This window comes from Callospermophilus lateralis, chromosome 7 (assembly GCF_048772815.1).
Source record: "Callospermophilus lateralis isolate mCalLat2 chromosome 7, mCalLat2.hap1, whole genome shotgun sequence".
In the NCBI taxonomy this organism is placed as follows: Eukaryota; Metazoa; Chordata; class Mammalia; order Rodentia; family Sciuridae; genus Callospermophilus; species Callospermophilus lateralis.
In genome coordinates this window covers 92,931,724-92,954,729 of record NC_135311.1, presented here as the reverse complement: position 1 = coordinate 92,954,729, position 23,006 = coordinate 92,931,724, and the positions used below count along the sequence as shown (strand labels likewise).

The following is a 23,006-nucleotide window of genomic DNA, read 5'->3' as shown; positions in this document are numbered from 1 at the left end:
TAGTCTGTCTTTTGAACCATTCTCTGAGACACAAGACAGTGCCGGAAAATATGTCCTCAGACGAAATCTTATCAACCAAGAAATCCAGTGATTGGTCAATGACGTTAAATTATCTTCTGCTAAATCTTTTGTGGTGGGGGGGATAAAGGAGAGAGTGGGAAACTAGAGGTTCAACTCAAAAGAAATCAGATGAAGAAGACATCAACAGATCCAGTATTAAGTGCCCAAATTGATAGCTAGAGAACTGAAAAAAAGCCTACTTGATTTCTTCAATCTCATTGTCCTCATCTTTAAAATATCTGCCTTGTAGCATGATCTTGAGGGTCAAATGAGATACGTGGAAAATGCTGTGCATGCAGGAACTTTGTTGTGTTATTCATTATTTCGACTTTCAGTTTGGTTTTGTTAAGGAAAAAAAAAAAGGATTATTTTCTTTTCTCAAACCAACAAGGGAGGGTAGAAGTCATTATAAAATCACATTTTCCAAAGCTGCTCAGGCTTATGTAAGAAGTTAGATCTCCCAACGTTGATACTTTTCTCGAACCAACCCACCTGCTGCATACCCCATACCTGATGGCTCTGTTGCATTCTGTAGGTTTTGTAGCTCACAAAAGCATTGTCATCCAAAAGTCCCATTATAAAGGCAACGTGGTGGTAAGTATTCCCATTTCACTGATGAATAGCTGATACCCCAGAGGTTTAAAATGTTCCAGTGTCACCCTGGCAGGCTTACATTGTCTAATTCTCTCCAGACTAATTCTCTTTCCACAGTGCCACCTTGGTAAATGTAAATTAGGTTCCCCCTCCCAAGGCACTCTCCACTGTAAATATGTCCACAGCCTTCATTCCCGTCAAGGAGATAGTGCACTAACAATCTGTCTCCATAAAAATAACTAAAACATTCAAGCAAAGATTTCATCCAGTTTGTAAGTCTTTAATATTCCTTAATAAATGTCAGTGTTGTAATCCTGGCCTGTCTACATTTTCAGCTACACAGAAGATTGGTTAAGAATAGATGGATCTTCGTAGTGGGGGTGGATAGGGAAGAATTAAGGAACTTTGGACTGTGCAGAGGGGAGTGAAGGGAGGGGTGGGGCTGTGGGGATGGGAAGGGTGGTAGAATGAGACATTATTATATATATATATATATATATATATATATATATATATATATATATATACCATGTACAGTCAGAGGAATGAGGCGTTGTGCTCCATTTGTGTACAATGTGTCAAAATGCATCTACTGTCATGGCTAGTTAGAACATATTTTTAAAAATAATAGAAGGGAGACCAGTAGAATAGAAAAGAGGATCAGAAGGAGGGAGGGGAGTCAAAGGTGGGAGGTACTAGGGAATGAAATTGACCAAATTATACTGTTTTATTGTATGCATGTATGAATATATTATAACAAATCCAACTGTAATGTATAATTATAATGTACCATTAAAAATAATAAATAAATAAATGGCAAAATTAAATTAAATTTTTTAAAAAAAGAATAGATGGATCTGATTGTAACACTCCTCCTGATACTTACCAGGTGGGGAAAATCCAGAATTCTTTTCAAGTGTTGGTGAATGGGGGTTAGCCATACCTGACTCCAAGTTGAGGACTTGGCATGACTCCTGGGTGGAGACTGTGGTATTTTAGCCATTCCTGGCTATGTAAATTGAAGAAAAATTTCTGTCTGGATGACTTGGGAAAGTCCAGCCTTTGGACCAGTAAATGCTATCATGATTTGACAGTATTAATAAAATACCTCATCGTCCCTCAGCCCACGTCACCTTGATGGTCCATCTCTAGTTGGCATAACACAAGGGCCAAGTGAAAAGGACATTTCACTGAAGACATAAAGGGGTTGCCTTGTTTTTTCTCCTCCTTAAAGAGCCATTTCAGTCAACATTTTTTATGCATATTCCTGACCCCTCTTAGCCTCCAGGTAGAACACAGTACGTGCATGACAGGAATTTTGACATTTGTTATTTGTACTCTAAGGAAATGTGGTTTCCTTTTTACTGCCTTTTCCATCCCAATCCATGTTGGCGAATTTTTTCTTTCAGGCAGAGGAAGCAAAAGTGATTCATAGTCCTATAGTACTATTTTTTTTTTAAATTCTTGTTCCTGATTCTAAAATTCTACATAAGTATAGTGTCTGAGGGCCAGGGTCTGTAGTGCAAGAGCTGACCTCTCTCCATGGCACACATGTTTAAAGTGGAGCCACAGAAATCAGAACAGCCCCATGAGATGTAGAAATGAGATCCTGACTTTGGAAATGGAGAAATGGATGACTTAAATGGCTAATTATTTAAGCCACACCACTAAGAAATGGCAGAGCTAGGACTTCAGGTCTGGCTAATCTGATTCCTAAGCCTTTGCTATTGGACACTGTGGCTTAGAGTTTCTCAAACTCCACTTTCTTTAACAAGAGCCTTCTTGAAGCAAGAACTCCTAAGATAAAGGCAAACCTTTAAAGGTGGAAATCTGTATATTGTGCAGGTCATTTGGGAAATGGAGAGTTTTGTTTTGTTTTGTTGTTTTTGTGCTGCTGGGGATTGAACCCCAGGCTTTATGCATGCAAAGCAAGCACTCTACCAACTGAGCTATATTCCCTTTAGTGCTTCTCAACTCTCTCCAAAGAGGCAACAATGTACTACCTACATGGCTTTCTTGTCAGTGGCCTTAATGGAGCCTATTGGTGATCATTAGCAGGAGTAGTAAACCCTAATATCCAGAATGCAGCCTTCTTCCCATGAATAGGACCAGGGAAAGATAATAAATTGGAAGCAAGCTGCAGGGAGAATCAGGTGGGGAGCACTGTAAGGAATCGTTAGTGAGACCCTAGAGCAACATTATCTAATACAAATGGCATGTATTACAAATGGGAACTGCATGTGTAATTTTAAATTTTCAAAGAGCCACATTTTTAAAAAAGTAAAAACAGGTGAAATTAATTTTAATAATATTTTTATCTGACCTATTAGATTCAAAATGTTATCATATCAACATGTAATCAATATAAAGTATTAATGAGAGTCTTTACCTTTTAGAGGCAGAATATACCGAGTCTTTGAAATCCAGAGTACATTTTGTACTACCATCCATCTTGGTTTCGGCTAGCTATGTTCCAGTGTTTATAGGCAAACTTATGTGGCTCGCTAGTGGATAGCCCATAAGATCCTGCAGCTTTAACAGCGACAGTGACGCTGCTGCTTTCCTCCACCGATCAACACACTCCCATGCCTCTATTTCATTTTTCTGCACACACTTATCACCTAACAAACTGTATGTTTTCTTTGTAGTTTTAATTAGGGTATTATCTAAGCAGGTGCAATAAATGGATAATAATGGATGAATATATGAATGGATGGATAGATGAATAAGATAGATAGATAATGAATAGACAGGCTTAAATAAGATAGATGTTTATTTCCCTCCAGTCCAGTGGGGCTTCCAAGAGCTGGAAACTGGAAGGGTAGCTCTTTTCTCTCTGCTCACCCTGAGACCCAAGCCTGGTCTGTCTCACTCGCCTACCAGTGAGCCTCATCCTAGAAGACTTCTTCTGTATCATTCTCCATGGCTATGCTCTAGTCAGTGGGACGCCCTTTTATTTTCTTTTTAAGGTCAGAGTCCACACTTCAGATTCCTTCCTTCCTTCCTTTCTTTGCAAAATCCTGACTCACTTCTGCTTACATCTCCTTGACTGGAACATAGCATGTCCACATCTAGTTGTGGTCTCCAGCTGCTTGAGCCAGTGGTCAATGAATGTGGAAAGTTCTACTACTAAAGTTGGAAGGAAAGAGTAGTCCTGGATGGACAGCTAACATTTTTTTAGCACTGTCCCTCCTGGAATTCCAAGTCCATGATTACAGGGATTTGAGGATGTTTTGTCCACAGCTGTGGTTCCAGCAGGTGGTGTACCAAGGGCAGGACAGGGAGAGCATCCACCCTGGTGGGGAGAAATACTTTACGGCATTGAGTTGCCAGCACATAATGGTAATAAAAGGGACTAACACATACTGGTCTCATTCCTGCTTTTTAAATTCTCCACAGACTCTACACCCTGCATTGCCTACACCAGAGCAGATATTCTCCTGCCTCAAGCTCCTTCAACCATTCCTCTCATGACATGATTTTAGTTCACTTCACCTACCTTTGCTTTCAGTAAATGTCAATTTATATATAGCTCTGGGGACATTTGGCACCCAGAGTGGTACCTGAAATTCAGGTGAAGTTTGACCAGTCCAGCTAAATGTAGATGGATCCTCCTGTTCAGAGAGGACACTTTGAGACATGACTGCCCCTAATGTCAGTCAGGCTTTTAGATATCTATATTTTCTTACATCCAGAAGATAGACCATCAACTACTCTACCACTACCATACGCAAGAGGAAGTCTTTCCTTCCTCAGCATCTCTCTTCACATTGCCTTTCCCTGCAGATTTAAGTCTGCCTACCTCCAGGAAAAACTAGAGATCATTCAAATGAAACACATAATAAAAGTGGTTATTACACTACTATTTTGTCTCTGCAAATATGTTAAGCATAGTTCAGTGAATATAATCAAAGCAATGATTGATGCTTCTCTTGAAGAGCACCATACCTTGTTATACTCCTATGGAGTTTCTTGGTTTTTGTTTTGCATTCAGTGGATTTGTTTTTGATGTGTTGGATGTAAGGACATTAGTTTTAGAACACTCTGCATGATCTGATACAAAGCAGACGTAGAAAATCTAAGTAACCTTATGCCAGCTGTGTGCTCTTGGGCATATTGATTAATGTTTCAAAATGCAATTTCTTCATTGAATAAAGAATAATAATCTCCAGCAATCAAAAATAAATAAAAAATAAATAAATGGGGAAGAAAAGAATAAAACCAATAATCGAATGAACAGAGAAAATGTATGAACAGTAGACGTGATAATGAATTAAATGTTTTACAAATGTGAATATATGAAAAATTGATATTACTAAGATTACTAAGGATAAAAGAATGAGGTATCTTTAAAAGTGATGCATTTAGTGGTAGGTAACTTAGCAGGTATTTATAGCAGTGAGTACAGGGAAATAGATATTCCCCTATGACGGTGGTAAAAACATAAATTATAACAATCTTCCTAGAAGATTATTTGAAAAAAAACTTTAAAATATTCTTTCTTTTGACCTAGGAAATAACTCTATTTATTTTTAGCTTAGAAAAATAATCTTAGGTATATGTAAAGATTTTACATACAAGGATGTTTATCCCAATATTTTATGAACAATGAAAAGTTGGATACAACCTAAATGTTAACATGCAGCCACTAAAGTTTATGTTTTAGAAGAATCTTTAGTATTACAGAAAATATACACTAAAAATAAAACATGTCTAGGTAATTCCAACTTGTGAGAACAGTTAATATGTGTGTTAATACATATGTAATGTGTGTGTCTGTGCAATTATGTGTGGGTTCTGGGTGTAAGGGACTTTAATTCTCCTCTTTCTGTTTCTATTTTTCAAAATTTTACCACAATTATTGTTTTTTAAAGGGTGAAATACAAAATGCCCTTACATATAAGAATGTGCTGAGAGGGCTGGGGATGTAGCTCAGTGGTAGAGCACTTGCCTAGCGTACATGAAGCCCTAGGTTCAATCCTGAGCATCTTTAGAAAAAAAAAAAAGAGGTGGGAATCTAAATTCCAATTATAATATCAATGTGGAAATATATCAGCTTATTATTATTATTATTATTATTAGCATCTCATATTTTGCCTTCCTTTAACACTTCCTCCTTTCTCTTCCTCCTTCCCTCTATCTCTCCACCACTTCCTTTTCTTTTCTCTCCTTCACTTTTTGCTCAGTCCTTTTCCTCTAGGCTCTGCCTTATTCCTGCTCCCTCCCTAAGGAGCATGGCTCAGCTGCCACAGGGATTCAGAGTGAACAGTTTGCTGACCTTGATCTGAAGCTCAGTTGATCCAAACTGAGCAAGAAGTGAACAAGTTTCTCGCATTTCCTTCCAGACCTCTAGTAGCCTTGACACACATCCTGGACTAATCAAGACTGTGTGAAACGTATGTCCATCAGTGCAGAGTTGAGCTCTTGTCACAGAGGACCGAATTACCAGCTTCTCAAAACCTGCTGGAGGTTGGAGGGGGGGTTCTTTTCTTCTGCATCTCAAGTGTTGGATGCCTCTGCTTCCAACACTACTCAAAAAAAGTTTTGTCAAACAAAGCATGAACACTAGGAGTTTCCTGACATTTTCATAACTACGAGCATATGATTTGCAGTTCATATTGAATAACGATGTAAGAGATCTGCCAAGAAAGCTCTAAATACTCTTTCCAGCACCGGTTCATAACCAGTTACAGCTGCCTCCCCACAGAATGTGGACACAATAGACTACCATGTTCCATGATTTTCTTGCTTGCAAAGTTTGTATTGAGTTACTGAGAGTCATTCTAACAGGGGGTGGGGGAACTCACCCTCCTGGAAAGCATTGCAGATGAATAAAGCTAAGGGTTTAATGTTCTAATGAAAAAATTTGTCAATATTTAAATCAAACGTGTGAACACTAAGCATTTTTACATCTGCTTGCTGCAGAGGTTTCAAGGCAGGCTTTGGCTTTCCAGACATGGATAGCATAGATAGACACAATTAAAATTTCCAACGGTGACAAAGAAAAACACAGGGTAATTGCTTCACTCAAAGCCTGCCAGGAGATTAATCGCCTAAGAGATGTATTTTATGCACTGTCCAAAAGTTGCAGAATCTACAGAAGTGCCTTGCTTTCACTAGGGGAAAACACATGTCACCTCTCACCAAAGATGTTTATGTCTTCTCACAAACTTGCCTTTTTTCGGCCTAAAAACATTCCAACTGGAAATGACTACAAAGCCAGGAGTTAATAGGTTAGGGGAGTTTAGTAATGCTTGAAACAATACCTAAACTGAATCAGATATGGTTCCGTACTGCAAGTCCCATACAACAGCAACATGTACCCCAAAGACCACGAGGCTTTTTTGTTTCTGGTTAGAGAAATTGGAGGGAGGGGACAGGGAGCACAGAGACTGTCTTTAACCTGCCAAATCTGAAAAGAGCAGATTGAGGTTGCTGGGCTCTTGGGGGGCTACTAAGTGCACTTAAGGAATGGGGGTTGAACCTGCCTCGTTCCACCTTTGGGATTGTATTCAAATGAGGGTTTGCTTGAGACTGATGTCATTGGAATCTGACGGAGGTCTGTGCAGCTATCACTGAGAAGCATGGAGTACTGTTCCATAAATATTTATTGGTGCCTTCTGTGAACCAGGTTATAGGTACTCAGCTCTGCTAGGAGTGAGACTGGGGATAGATTTTTTTTTTTTTTTTTTTAAAGAAAGAAAATAGGAACAGCTACTGCTTTCAGGAGCATTCTGCTTAGTAAGGGAACAGACCTCTCAACAAATAATCATGGAATAAAGTAAGTGCAGGATGCTGGAGAGCACATATCTTCTCATGGACAAATCCCAAGATTCCAGGAAAGTCTCATCCCTTAAAGGAGGTAAGACTGAACTGAAACTGGAAGGATGAAGAGAGTGATCCAGGTACAGACAGGTGAGGATAGACTTACTGAAAGGGAAACAGCCTGTGACAACACTGCTTTATAAGAAAGACCAGGAAAGAAAGACTAAGGGGTCCTTGGGCAGGAGAAAGTATTTAAGATACAGTTGGTGCTGGTCATTGGGGGCCTTTGATCAGTATTGATGTATCAGGATTGTCACCAGTGAACTTTATATGCAGTAGAGTTATTGAACAGTTATAGGAAAGAGATGATCTAATCTACCTATTTTATAGCCCATTCTTTCTCTGTATAAAAGGTTCATTTATAGGGCCAAGAATGAAGGTAGAGAGATCAGTGAGGAGGCTACTGCAGCCATCTTGGTGGGACATAATGAGCGCTTAAACTAGAGTAACCAGAAAATGTTACACTTGGAAAGAAAGAACACTAGAATTGGAAAGAACATATTGTGTAGTTCAAATTCCATATTATACAAATGGAGTAACCAAGGACAAAGGAGGGTAAGTGACCTAACCAAGGTTGTATGGAAATAACCTTGTTGGCAGCCAAAATGGGAACAAGACCGTGGTCTTCTGATTTCCAGCCCAGTGACTTTTCCATTCAGCAATGCCAAGTTCAGTCCCAGCATCCTGCTTCAGTTAGGTAATGCCATAGAAAAACTTGAAACTTACTTGGCCAGCTTTTTTCCTGTCAATATCTAGGAAGTCAGAACAGTTCTTTTTGGATGGGGGGATCTTGAATCAGGCCAGATTGCCTGGGAGGGACCTTTTCTATTCACAATCTTTCTCTCTGCCTTTAGCTATCTCCCCAATCTTCGCCTCCCTCTTCTCCTCCAAGAAACCTTCTCCAACTACAGATTACAAAATCCTCACCTTTCTGCTGATTCCAAGCAGTGTACAATAAAATCTGACACCTGTGTTCAAGCTTCTTTTCTCAGCTTGTTAATCTAACTACTGCATCATTGTTGACATTTAGATAATTTTGCAGATGAGTAATTCAATAAATTTCAACTATTTCTATCTGAACTTCTTTCTTATCAAGTGCATATAACTATTTTACATGGCAATATTATTTGCAAATACTGCTTTGTATTATTGTTTATTTCTCAATCATATGTGCACACAATTTCAGTATATTATTGTTAGCTTTGAAGTGTTCCTTATAGTGTAAATTGAGAGTAAGACCTAAAGTTTAGGCAAGAGACTTAATCTCTCAACCTGAATTTCTTCAACTATAAAATGTGGATTATGCTACTTACCTTGAGGGGTTCTTGGAACAAGGAAAGTGTAGAGGAAGCTCTTCCTCCTCTTCCCACTTCCTCCTCCTCCTTCTCCTTAATCTCTCTCTCTCTCTCTCTCTCTCTCTCTCTCTCTCTCTCTCTCTCCATTTTCAAAAGCATCTAGATATGCTTAAAAAATGATCTCCAAAGCTAAAGTCAAAGGTCATGATTTAAAAATCTACCTTAGGGCCTAGTATATTATTGACCACAGAACACAATCTTCATAACTTGTGAGGTTGATTGAATAAATGAAGCAAAAGAACCATTTTAAAAATGAAATTAGCTAAGAAGCTAGTGGCATTCAGCTCTTATTCACTCATCCAAGTAACAACTATTTTTGTACACCCGAGAAAGGCAGGGGGGTTTGCAGAGGGCATCAGCCTTGGGGAGGACACAGAGGTCCACTTCAGGTATCTCTTTTCTTTGGCAACTTTTGGAGAGTGGATTGGAAAAGAGTAGAAGCTGGGGGCAGACTTCTCAGAGTAATACTGTGGTACATCAGCTGAGGGGTTGGGGGGACCTGAACCAGGAGAGAAGAGTGAGGTCAAATCCAAGAAGTGCATTGGGAGTTAATTTAGTTTTCAAGGTAAAATTTTGCTGCTCTTAAAGGTTGTTTCTTTTCCTCTTCTCTTTTTTGTGTCTTCTACTTAGCAGAACTAGATGTGTGAGGAGTTGGGTGGCTAGGTGGAGAATTAGAGAAATTGACAATAAATTTCAAATTTTTAGATGAACTTAGGCTCCTTCCTGGCTACCATCAAACAGAAGTAAAAGTTAAGAGTGGAAGAAATTTAGTTCACTTAATAATTGTTTATGTTTTTTTTTTCAATAACTTGATGCAAACCATTAGAGATATAGCAATGACTGAACCAAAGTTCCTGTCCCCATGAAATTTGCTTATAAACAATTAAATGTATCATTACAGAGTATACCTGAGGATACAAGTAAGGGCATGAGGGGAAGCGGCAGGAATGATGTCAGAGAGGCAGTGGGGGCAGGAAAAGACTATAAGAGGACATTGTGAGGACTCTGATTTTTACTTAATATGAGAAGGGAAGATTTTGAGAAAAAGAGAAACATGTCCTAAAAGGATCTTTCCAGCTGCCGTATTGAGATTAAACCAAGATGACAGGGAGAAGATGGCCATGAGTGGAGTAGGAAAACCAGTTGTGAGGCAATTAGAAATATTAATATGCACAGAATGACGACCTGAACCAGAGGAGAGTAGGAAAGGTAGGTTTGGAATAGACTCTGAAGGAGGAAGTGAAAGGATGGGCCGACGGTGTGGAGATGAGAGAAAGTGCAGCGTCAAGGAGAACTCAAAAGTTTTTGTTATGAACAATTAGAAGGAAGAAGTTGTTATTTTCTGAGATGGAAAAGAACTCAATAGTGGTCTTGGAGGGAAATAAAAGTTCAATTTTAGACATGTTGAGTTTGAAGTTGCTTCAGAGATTCAAGTGGAGGCTCAGGTTCAAAAAGTGGTATTGACAGGAGATATGAATTTGGAGGTCATCAGCACAGAGATTGTCATTTAAAACTAAAATAGGGAGAGTGAATATAGAAAGAAATCTGAGCATTAAGCCTCTTGATTACTGAAATCTTGAACTTACAAAGGAGACTAAAGAAGGTATAACCAAAGAAGTAAGGGCAAAACAGTATTCTGGAGCCAACTGAAAGAGAACATCTCAAGAGGGAGGGATTAGCTGTGTCAAATACTACTGCCAGGTCAATAAAATAAGAACTGAACGTTCACTGTGAAATTTAGTACCATAAAGACCATTGACCTTGACAAGAGCTTATTTAGTGGAATGGTTGATCCAAGAGCAAATGGAAGAACTGGAGAAACTAGCCATAGACATTTTCTTTGGGAGAAGCATTGCTATAAAAATGAGAAGAAAAACACAGAGGCAGCTGAACAGAAACACAGGCTGAAGTAAATTGGTTTAAAGATGGGAGATATTATAGTGCATTGGTGTATTGATGGGAAGGGTCCAGTATAAATTGTAGGGGAAATGGTGGTAAAACAGAGGAAAGGGACCATTGCCAGAGCAACATCTATGAGTAGATATGAATATACTCAAGACAATGGCTGAGATATAGTGTGAACCATAGAGAGCCCATCCACTCTAATAGGAGAACAAAATGGGGGCTCAAGGGGCAGTTTATTCAAACTTTTCCTCTTAAATGCTATTCTTTTAAGACTTAGCATTCCGGTGGCTCTTTCTGACCTCATAAACAGACTCTCCTCTCTTCCTAACCTGTCCACAGAGAAGCATGACTAATCTTTGGTATGATAAAAGGAAAGTGCAAGTAACAAGTTATAAATGAGTAGGAGAAACAGCTTCCAGTAAAACGTAAGTCATATAGGAATGAGGATTTTTTCCTGTTTCATTGCTCCGTTGGAGTCCTATAGAATATAGTAGGCAAATCAGTACATATTTCTAGAATAAATAAAACAGAAATGAAACTTATATTTCACAAGTATCTGCAATGAGCAAACACTTTGTATACATTATCACATTTAAGTATCATGCTAGTTTGCAGAAGAAGGGACAAGGCCCAAAGAGACTATGTGAGTAACCCAAGGCTTCACAGAGCTAGAATGCAGCTGTCAGGACTAAACCGACTTCTGTGGGTCTCTAAAGCCCTGAACTTCCTTGTGGACTGCACTCTGATGACAACTATGTGGTGAACCTGATCAAGTCACAGAGCCACTCACTCTTCATTCATTCAGCTGCAGAGAAGATTAGACCTGAGTTTTACAAACTCCCTGTATTAGTCAGGTTTTGTTGCTGTAATCAAAAGATCTGACAAAAACAACTTAGAGGAAGAAAAGTTTATTTTTGCTCATGGTTTCAGAGGTTCAGTCCATGGCCAACCAACTCCATAGCTTTGGGCCCAAAGTGAGGCAGAATATTATGGTGGAAGGACACGGCAGAGGAACACGGCTCAGTTCATGACAACCAGGAAGCAGAGAGAGAGCTCTGGTCACCAGAGACAAAATATAAACCCAAAAGGCACACCCCAGGTGACCTACTTCTTTCACCACATTCTACCTGCCTATAATTACTACCAGTTATTCCAGTAAAGTAGATCAATCCACCAATTAAGTCACAACTCGCATAACCTCATCATATCACCTCTGAACATTTTTGCATTATCTCACACATACACTTTTGGGGGACATCACATATTCAAGCCATAAAAGTCTGTCCTTGGTCCCAAAAAGCTCATGCCCATCTAACAATGCAAAATATATTTAGTTCATTTTCAAGAGTCCCCAAAATCTTAACAGTTCCAACATTGCCAAAAGTCCAAATCCAAAATATCATCTGAGACTCAAGGCACATTCTTGATGGTGAGCCCCTGTAAAGATCAAAAGCTTCTTACACATGTCCAATATAAAATGACACAGAATATTTTCATACCAAAAGGGAGAAATTGGGGATAGAAAAAGAGATAGGATCGAAGCAAAACTAATATCCAGCTGAGCAAATAAGTCCTGTAGCTCCATATCCAGCATCTGGGGTACATGTCATCCTAATTTTCTCTCCAAAGGGCTTGTGTAGGTTTGCCCCTATGGCCTTACTGGTTGCAGCCCACAGGTCTTATCTCTTGGCTTTTTTCTGCTTGATTTCTGCAGCTTTCCTTGGCAGATGTTCCATATTATTGGTATCTCTTAATCTCAGGGGTCTCCATTGCAGCTTCTGCTTCTTTCTCACATCTTCAGGCATCACCCTCTCAGAAGTTGCCTGCAGAGATTCTGAACCTACTATACTTTGCCTGGCCTCTCAGGCCTTCCTTTGAAATCTCTCTATAAGCCTCCATCACCCCCTACAATCCTGAATTCCTGCAGAACTAGCACCACATGGATGATGCCATCTGCTGCCAACTTGAGCAGTAGCCAGGTCTCTCAGGACTATGGCTGCAGTGGCCTCTGAGTGCCTGGATAGCTGAGCATGGTGAAGCCACCTCCAAGGGACCCCTATATAATCAGGGTGCCCCTGTGGTCTCTTCTCAAAGGAATTTTTACTTTTACACCCCTGAACCTAGGATGGATGTGATCTTATCAATTCCTAAGATGCCCCTCAAGCCATCTTTTCTATTATGTCTGTCCTGTTGTGTCCTATTAGTCACATATCTTTAGTGACTGTAATCTTTTCAACAACCATCTCTCCCTAGCCCAAGTTTTACACATACTATGGCCAAATTGTAAGTTTCTCAAATCATTTCACTGTTTTCTGCTCCTGATTATCACAGTAAACTTGGCTGAAAACTGCCAAAAATATCCATGCCAACACTTGAATGCTGGGCTGTCTTGAATTTTTTTCCAACAGATTAATTAGCCCATCACTTTTAAATTCAGCCTCAGGAAAGTCTCAGTACATGAGCCAAATACAGACAATGTTTTGTTTTGTTTTGTTTTGTTTTTCCCATAATGTAACATGGATGACCTCTAGTTCAATTTCCAGTAGAGTCTAAGTTCTCACCTGAAACCTCATGAGCCACTTTACTGTCCACATTCCTACCACCATTCTGGTCTTCTCAGATCCCACCAGAATTGCCTATTAAGCTCTTCTTACTACATTCTAAGGTTTCTCCATCCTGCATCGCCAAATTTTTTCAAACTCCTCCCACAAAGCAGTTCCAAATGCTTCCCAACGACATAGTCAGGTTAGTCATAGCAACAGTCCCACCTCTAGTACCAATTTCTTTATTAATTTTTTAAAAGCTTTTTTTTTTGCCATTTACCAAAAGATAAGAATAACTTAGAAAGGAAAAGTATATTTTGGCTCATGGTTTCATAGGTTCAGTTCTGAAGTAGAACGTTATGTAGAAAGACTAAGTTTGTAACAACCAAGAAGGAAATAAAGAGAGAGAGAGAGAGAGAGATATGGGGGGGTAGGGAAGGGAGGGAGAGAGAGAGATAGAGGAAGCTCTTCTTACCAGAAGCTTCCAGTGACTTCCTCAGATACAGTCTACATTCACTACCCAGTTAACTCTTTTAAGGGGCTGAATCCACTGATTAGGTCACAGTTCTCATAACCTAATCATTTCGTGTTTGAGCATTCTTGAATTGTCTCACACATGAGCTTTTGGAAGACACCCCACATTCAAACCATAATTCCCCATTGCAACTGCATATCTGTATGAACTGATAAACAGGCCTAGGGGAGAGCTTTGAGTCGTGTCTGCCCTGAGCTCACAGTCCCCTTCCACACCAGCTCTGCCACCTGTGTCATAGGCTTAGCTCTCCGTGGAAACAGCTGGATACACTGCCCTCTGCATACGGTGTCACCATGGACATACTACACTACTCTTTGGTGCCCCCTTATCTTTGGCATAGAATCCATCCCCTTCCCTTTTGTGACTATGATTTTGAGGTAGCAAGTTTAAAAGATGACTATGTTTAAAAAAATTACAGGAATATAAATGTAAGTTTTGTGAAAGAAAGAAAGGAAGGAAGGAAGGAAGAAAGAAAGAAAGAAAGAAAAGGAATGGAAAGTTGAGCCTCTCTATCCCCCCAGACAGCCCAAGTGAAGACCTTGTCCTTGAACCTGTCTTGGACAACCCCTGCCCTCTTACCATTACTTCTATTAAACCTCGCTCCAGCCTCTGACTTCACCTGCCTTGGCCAACATACTGTTTAATCCATGACCTGTTGAAGTATTCCTTTTTCTTTCTTTCTTTTTTTTTTTTTTTTTTTTTTTGGAGAGAGAGAGAGAGAGAGAGATTTTTTTTTTTTATTTTAGTATTTATTTTTTAGTTTTCGGTGGACACAACATCTTAGTTTGTATGTGGTGCTGAGGATTGAACCCAGGCTGCACGCGTGGCAGGTGAGCAGGCTACCGCTTGAGCCATATCCCCAGCCCCGAATTACTCCTTTTTAAGCAGTCACCTCCTCAGAAGCCTTTTTAGTCTCAAGTAGTTGCCCCCTCTTTAATTCTCAGCACAGTGCTTCAAGACACATCTGGGCTAAAGAGAAGAAGGGATGGAAAGGGGGCAGGGGATGAAAATGGGGGATAGAGATTAAATTTCTCCTCCACACTAGCCTGTGGACAGAGATTGCATTGTTGGTATCTGGAGGCCAAGTGTAGAAGCCCTCCCCTCCCTCTGCCTGCACTTTCCCACTCCAGTTAAAGCCCTCCGTAACCCACCCCTATTCCTCATTCTCCTAAAGAGCTCGCTGGGTTTCACAATTGTCCCAGAGACCCCTTATTTAATAGATATTCCTTGTCTGCTTAATCTCACTTGGTGCATCACAAATTAATCCTTATTTTAGTGTGAATTTCTACTTTTATAATTTTTAAAAAATTATAAGATTCTGTTTCACGTGGGCACTCAGCATTGCCCCTTTGGGGCCTGGGGATTGGGGGTGGAATTCTACCCACCATCCTTGCATGGAAGCCAGTTGTCTTGTGACAGCAGGGGTAAGAGACAAAGCTGACTGAGATGAAACAGAAAAGCAAGAATTGGGGATTGGGTTTCACCTCACTTCTGAGTAGTAAAATGAAATTAAATCCTCCTAAAACATCCCTAAATTCCACTTACCACTCTTTCCACAAACCTCTTTTTTCTTTTTCTTTTTTTTTTTTTTAAATACATGGCCCAAAGCATACAAGGAAAATAGGGAGTTGGGGGAAGCAATCCTAGCAACATTTGTGGTAGAAAATCTGCCCACACTGGTATGTGTGAATTCCATATTATTCCAGAGTCCCATTATTCTCAATGGGCAAGTTGGGGGAGCAGTTCGAATACCTGGTATTTGGAGAGCTGCCAAAGCACATCCATAGGATTTCTAATGAGAACTCAAGGGCCCTGACCTTGAGGGCTCCAACTGTCACCTATGCATTCCCAGCTTCAGCCTAACCTTAGGGGCAATGTAGGCCTTTGACAGCAGGAAAACATAAAAACATCCAAGGCATTTTTAGAAGGTACAAGGCCACCCTACCATGAAAACTTTAGTAAACTGAAGATGACAAAAATCACTCATTCTTTTTATTAATGATCTTTTTTATTCTTATAAGCACTGCACTAGTGCAGTCCTATCATTTCAAATATATTATTTATTAGGAATAAAATACATTACATGTATAATTTTCCTTTAAATTACATTTGTGAGATACAAGCCTGGTAATTCTTCTCTTTTTCCAAGAGCAGTGCAACCCTTGTGTTCCCAAACATCACCATGAAGCAAAGCCAATATCTTCCCATTTCTGAGTTGAACACAAGTAACTATTATGTGTTGTTCTGGAAACTATGACAGACATTATTCATCTGTTTGTTTAAATGGTTCATGGCCAAGGGAGAGGGGGGAAAACCTTGAAATTTGATTTAATTTTTTTTTTAAAGCAAAAAAGTGGTGTGAGACAGAGCAAGGGAATAAATGTTCACAGTTGTCAGTGCCCAGTTGTGGGAACCTCACATGATATTGGACACAGTCACCTCAAAATTGCCTGTGCTTACAAAGGCATTTCAACACCAGACAACGGGATGTCAGAGCTAGCTGAGTTCCTGGCCTGACAGATTGGAGTCTTCTCCCTGTGTCATCCACCCTCTGGGGGACATACCTTGATTGGCTCCCTTTGAAAATTGACCTGAAAGGTCAAATATGTTAGCACATTACCTTCTTTGACTGGTCTTTAGAAAACAGTTTGTGAGATCACTTTGGGATCCCGTATTTCGCCTGTAATCTCTTGACCACAGTCAGCCGGAGGCAAAGTCTGCTTTTGGTGCCTTGACAGCTCCCTTTCCAGCACGTTCTTTATTCGGACTAGCTCATTCCACGTGTCTGTCTGTACCTGTGCAGATGCCTTTTCACCAAAAGGCCTCATTCCAAGATGTGCGTAGCTAAAGCCCGTATGATTCAAATTACATCACCTCATCCTGGTTAGCAGTTAACTAAGGATATTTCCAGGTTCAAAATCCTCTTGGGAAAAAGAAGGAGATATTTTTGGATAGGTGATAACTTTTGAGGCAATATCTGATTATAACCTGTTTTTAAAGTCTTCTTGTCTCTGATCTATCTGCATTGGACTAATTCTGTGACCTTTACTCGGATCCTTAATTTTACTATAAAGTCCCCTTTTAAAATCTTTTAATTGATACATATCAATTGTTCATATTTATTTATATATACAGTGTTATTTTGATACATGTATACAATGTGTGATGATCAAATTGAGCTTATTAACATATCTCTATCGTTTCTTTGTGTTGGGAACATTCACAATCATTTCCCCTAGTTATTTTGAATTACACAATAAACTTTTAAACTATTTTCACCATACTGTGCTCTATATATGGAACCCTAGAACTGATTCTTCCTATCTCACTTTATTGTTTTACCCAATCATTACCCTTTCTAGCTTCTGGTAGCCACCATTCTACTCTCTACTTCCATTAGATCAATTCATTTCGTTCACATATGGGTAAGAACATGTCATATACTTGACTTATTTTATATAATATTACATTAATCTCTTCCATTCATTGTTGCCACAAAGGACAGAATATCAAATCCTTGATGATGAGCGAAGATGAGGATTTTTTCATATATTTGTTACCCATTTGTGTGTGTGTGTGTGTGTGTGTGTATTTTTTACAATATATATATTCACATCACATACCCATTTTAAAAATCAGATTTTTTTGTTTTGTTTGTTTATATGTTTTGTTTTGTTTTTGCTGTGGAGTTAGTTGGAAAATATATATATATATTCTGGTATTAACCCCTTGTTGGGTGAATAATTTACAAATATCTTTTTCCCATTCTGCAGGTTATATTTTCTCTCTGTTGATTATTTCCTTTACTATGTGGAAAGTTTTTGTTTTAGTTTGGTTTTGCTTTTGTTATACCTAATTTTCACCTTTAAGTGATCTGACTGCATCACCCAAGGGTGTCTGGGAAACTTCACACCTAGCCTGGAATATCTAAAGCTAGTATGTGGCTTTGTTTTAACCAATTTTGCCAATAGGATGCCCAATTTACACATTTTAAAAAGGGATACTTTCCATCCATATTTGGCCGTGATGGTCTTTTGGGAAGGCACTGGGAAGTTGTTTTTGCCCTGGAAAAGAGAAAACGCTAACCACATAGAGAAGAAATAACCCACCCTTTGCTAGATGGCTCACTGGAGCACACCTAGGGACACCATCTCCTCCTGGATGGAAACTCCCACTGCTGCATGGTGGCTTGGGTCTTGGCTCTGTGGTCCTGATATGATTTCATCTCCCGTGGCTCATAATGGGGCCTATAGGAGGGCTGAGTGGGTAACTTCAGAGATGCTGGATGACTTTGTTCCCTGCAGACCTCCCCATGAGGTTGCCATGCTGTGGGCTTATGGAGCTCACTTTCCCTGCCAGTCCACTCCAAGAGCCGTGAGAATCAGGACAAAGGTAACATACTGCAGATGCTCTGTAAATTGCCCACACTTCCATCAGATGAATCTGTGACAGTCACCCACAAGGATCCCAAAACCCCTCCTCACCTCAAAGATTTGGAATCCTAGCCACTGGCCTCTCCCTGGACCTCCACCTTGGCCCTCTTGTACAAATGAGATATTTTTAAATTAAGGCAAAATTTACAAAACATAAAATTAACCATTTTAAAGTGACCAATTCAGTATAATTAGCACATTCACAGTGTGGCACATACACTGCCTCTCTCATTAGGCAGTTACTTCCCATTCCTGCCTTCATACCCCTGGCCACCATCAACCTTTCTGTCTCTGTGAATTACCTATTCTGAATAGTCCATATAAAGGGAATCATGCAATATGTGGGGTTTTTTTTGTGTGTGTGTTCAGCTTATATAATTTAGCATATTTTTTTTTCAGTACTAGGGATTGAACCAGGGACACTGTACCCTGCACTACATCCAAACTTTTTTATTTTTATTTTAAGACAGGGTCTCACTAAGTTGTCCAGTCTAGCTTTGAACTGCAATCCTCCTGCCTCAGTCTCCCAAGTCACTGCAATGACAGGCATGCACCGCCATACCCAGCAGCATAATGTTTTGGAGGTTCTTCCATACTGTAGCATGTTTCAGTACTTTTTTACTTTTTTATGGCTGAATAGTAGTCTACCCTGTGTATCAACCATATTTTGTTAATCCATTCATCTGTTGATGAAAATTTTAGTTGCTTTCACCTTTCAGCTACTGTGAATTGTGCTGCTGTGAATGTTTTTGTGTCGAAGCTAATTGAGTACCTGCGTTCCATCCTTTGGTTTCAGTTAGGTTTTATGGTTAGCAAAACACCTCTACATTCATTCTCTTCTCACACATAAGTATTCATTTTAACTGTCTTATTTCCCCCAAATGGGGAATTTTAGGGCCAAATTCATTAGCAATCATCCGTTCTGCTAATTAAATCTATTAGATCTGCCCATTCCCTTCATTATTCTTCTGAGAAAGAAAATGATTCCCAGTAAGGAGGATGTTTCTGGTATGGAGAATGATCCATACAGTGGGCTAGCCTAGGACAGTCACCACAACTTCAATTAGGTTGATTTGTGAGTGAGCAATAAACAGAAGGGTGTAATATAAAGTCAGTACTCCATAGAATGGTTTGACCAAGGTGCTGAGAGTTGGGGGGAGTTGGGAGCATCTGGATCCTAAAAATGAGAAGGACATTCACAGATGAAAGGAGGGTAGAAGGCATTCAGGCCTCAGAAAGAGTGCAAGCCGAGCCACAGGAGCATCAAAGTGCATTTTTTTATTTTGAGACTTGCAAGATCCTTAGTGTGGCTAGTATTACCAGGTCCACTACACCTGGCAGGGAACGAGGCTGGGAACAGGCATGAGATGAAGTCTCCATAGTACAGTGTTGCTTTTCCTGGCTCTTCAGAGCTTAATGGATGGATACTCCCACTGTTGCCCCAAGGTGCCACCTGCACTCTCACAAAGTCTCATCATCCTTTATAAACTCTTTGCCCTAGGGAATGAGACCCTGGAAGTGGAGGGTGAAACGTTTTCTGTCTTTCCCAATTCCATGACAGCAAACTGGGAAGGTTGCAGAGGCTGGCAACATGGTAACTAAATTACCTCTATGAGAAACCTAAGTTCCCGCAAAACACCCTCCGCACCTCTACATCCAGGGAGGTATCTGGTGCATGCTCATGCTGACTGCAGCAAAGAGCAGCCAGGTTCCATCTGCCTTTTCACCATGCACTTTCCTCCTCCGCAGAACGTGGCCTTGGACACGATAACTGCAAGTGCCCTTGCCCTTCAGCTGCTTTGCCGCTTCATGTTTCTAATTTGCAGAGCATGGAGTGAGGCAGGAAGACATCAGTGATGAAAGAAGTGTGAGCTGGAAAAAAGCATAAAGCTGATTAATGCTGGGGAGGATTTGTTCTCCCCCAGCCAAAGCCAGCAGGGAAAATTGGAAGGAATGAAAGGTGATTGTGACTGTGTTTAAAAGAAAATCTTTTTGCCACTCAGTATACACTAAAGCATCTCCACAGCAGAAAGCCCCTGTAAGAAGTGCAGGAACTTCCATAACCAAACCATTTGGGGAAAATATATATATATACATACATACATACATACATACAGTATGGTTACAAGCACTCCATTAGGACAATTCTAGCTCTTCTGCTTGCTGTGCAACTTTGGACAAGTTCTTTACGCTTTCTGGCCCTTAGTTTTCTCATCTGTAAAATAGGAATAATTACACTGCACCTTCTTTAGAAGACTCCAGTCAATATGAGATGACTTACAAACTATATCATAAATATATGGAACTCAGCAGTGCTTGGTACAGGATAAAAGCTCATCAGAAAGTCTCTTACTTAAAATCAAGTTGTTTCTGATGGAGAACAGTCTTGGAAAACTGAACACAGTTATATATCCAGCAACATGGCCTGAGCTTTGAATTTTTCCCTTTAAATCCTAGCTCCACCACTTCCAGGCTTCGTGAATTTCAAGCTACTTAACTTCTCTGAACTACAGTGTTTCCTCCTGTGAAATAAAGATGAGATACTTTATCAGGGCTGCTATAAAGAAATCACCTTACACCGCATGCAGCACAGAGGAGCAGATGCTTAATAGGAGTTTGCTTTTTTAGTGCTGTGGTTCTCTACCACGTTCAAATCACCTGGAAGGGTTTTTTTTTTTTTTTTTTTTAAGCATGAATTCCTAAGCCTTGCCCCCAGAGAGTATGATTTAATAGGTCCAAGGCGGGGCCTGAGCACTGGTATTTTTGAAAGCTGCCTCAAGAGATTCTTACAAGCAGCCAGGGCTGAGAACTGCTCACCAGCAGATGACGTTACATACTGGTTTGCTTTTTGGTTTTTGAAAATATCTGTCCCCAGGAAATTGGTCAGAATAGCAGGAATTCTAAGCATAGTAAAAAAAAAAAAAAAAAAAAAAAAAAAAAAAAAAAAAATTCAATGCACCTGCAGCTGTAACCCCTTGATAAGAAATGGGCAGCTAAGGAATTGCATTCCATTTTATTTTTGGGGGGGAGGGAATATATATATATATTTTCAAAGAGTCTTTTTAAGAGGCTTGAACTGGAAAGGTGGTAAGAAGTTTAGCCTAAGCTTCACACATAAAATATGGGAACTCCCATTAGGTTGGGGATTTATATCTGGGGGTAATTCCTGGGTTTTGTCCTCCCAAGAGATATAAATTGAGGCCTTCAGAGTTTAATGTAGGGGAGGACGAAGGGTTCTCATAATGACACCTTCAACATCCAGGGATCTGCTAATGCCGAGGGATAGAAAAGCATAGTCTCTAATAGCAGGGGTGTTGTGGGGGTGGATTCTGGTCTCTACTTAGGTTTACAGCATCCAAGGCTAGGTCATCGAGAACCTTCCTTCTCCCCATAGGTTTATGGTATTAGTTACCCAATAAAAGTTGGGTTAATTTTACAACCCAAGTAAAATTTAAGCCAAAAAAGGCTTCAACATTACTCTAGGATTTATGAAAGTAAACATATGGAGTGCTTGCAGGATTGCACAACATTAAAATTTCAATGTCTTTATGTCAGGTATATAATATATTCATTTGTATGTGTACTTAAAGGTTAAGATTTTAAGAGCTTTGCAATACAGGCTATTTTTGAGACTCAACTAAAGATACTTACCCTACCCCCACCTTCAAACTGACTGGTGTAGAGTGGGAAATAGAAAACTGATGAATATAACTGTCTATCAGATTTTTTTTTTCTGGTTTGCTGCTGTATTGTGGGCTTCCTAGACTCCTGTACTGACCCTCACCCCCCGACACAAGTGGGGAAGTCCTGCACCAAAGCCCTGACCACAGTCTGTGTTGCAGGATAGGAACTTAGTAAATGTCTTTTAAATAAAATTCCTCTTTGAGTCTTGTAAATACTTTAATAATAATCAATGTCATCTCTGCCATTTAAAAGGCCTTTGCCCTATTTGATGGGATTGTTATGACTTATACTTTGGAGGCTCCAGAGATCAATTGTCATCCCATCTTATAGATAAGAAAAACATGGCTCAGAGGGCATAGAGGACTTACCTAAGGATGCCTACATGTTAAACCCAGAAAGGAAATATTGTTTTCCTGCCTTTTAACTTAGAAGAAACCCAAGAGGGAAATGATATTTCATGGAAACGTATTAACAGCAGCCAGGTGAGCAGAAAAGAAGCATCCAGGGTAGAGGTCAACCTACAAATGTGGCAGGCAGCTTTTGACATAGCTATGATCTTCCTTTGAGAAACAGGTGGATGTCCTGTATTTTGTCTTGGGTCCATTTTAGGGAAGGTATAGCCTCTGACATTTTATATTAAAACTAACATCGAAGATCCTGATCTCCAGTCTCATCACTTGCCACACTTCTAATAATTAACTGGTATTCCTTTGTCTTCAAGATGAAATCTACTTTCTTCTTTTACTTATTATTTTGAGGCAGCAAAATTTTAGTAAGACTATTTTTTTTTAAATTTTAGGGTAATATTAAGGCAAGACTTCCAATGACATTTTCTCCAGATTCCTGGAGATTTAGTGACTCAACTCAAATTTTCAGGTGTGTGGTTTTGCGTGGCTGTCTTTCTGCATAGCAGAGATGACAGGTCTCAAGCAGTAAGAAGCCACCTATCCAGGCTACACTCTGGTTCCTTCTAGCTGCACCCAGCTCCTTACCCTGTGGATCCCCCTAATTGACATGTCAGTTGGAGTGGATCTTGTGGCTAATACACCCACATCATTGTAGCAAATGAAGC

General features: G+C 39.8%; 1 protein-coding gene across 1 annotated transcript in view; it reads left to right on the top strand.

Moving 5' to 3' along the window:
* Positions 1 to 23,006, top strand: part of Ror1 (receptor tyrosine kinase like orphan receptor 1) — a 161,877-nt gene that overhangs the window by 106,383 nt on the left and 32,488 nt on the right. The window lies entirely within an intron of this gene.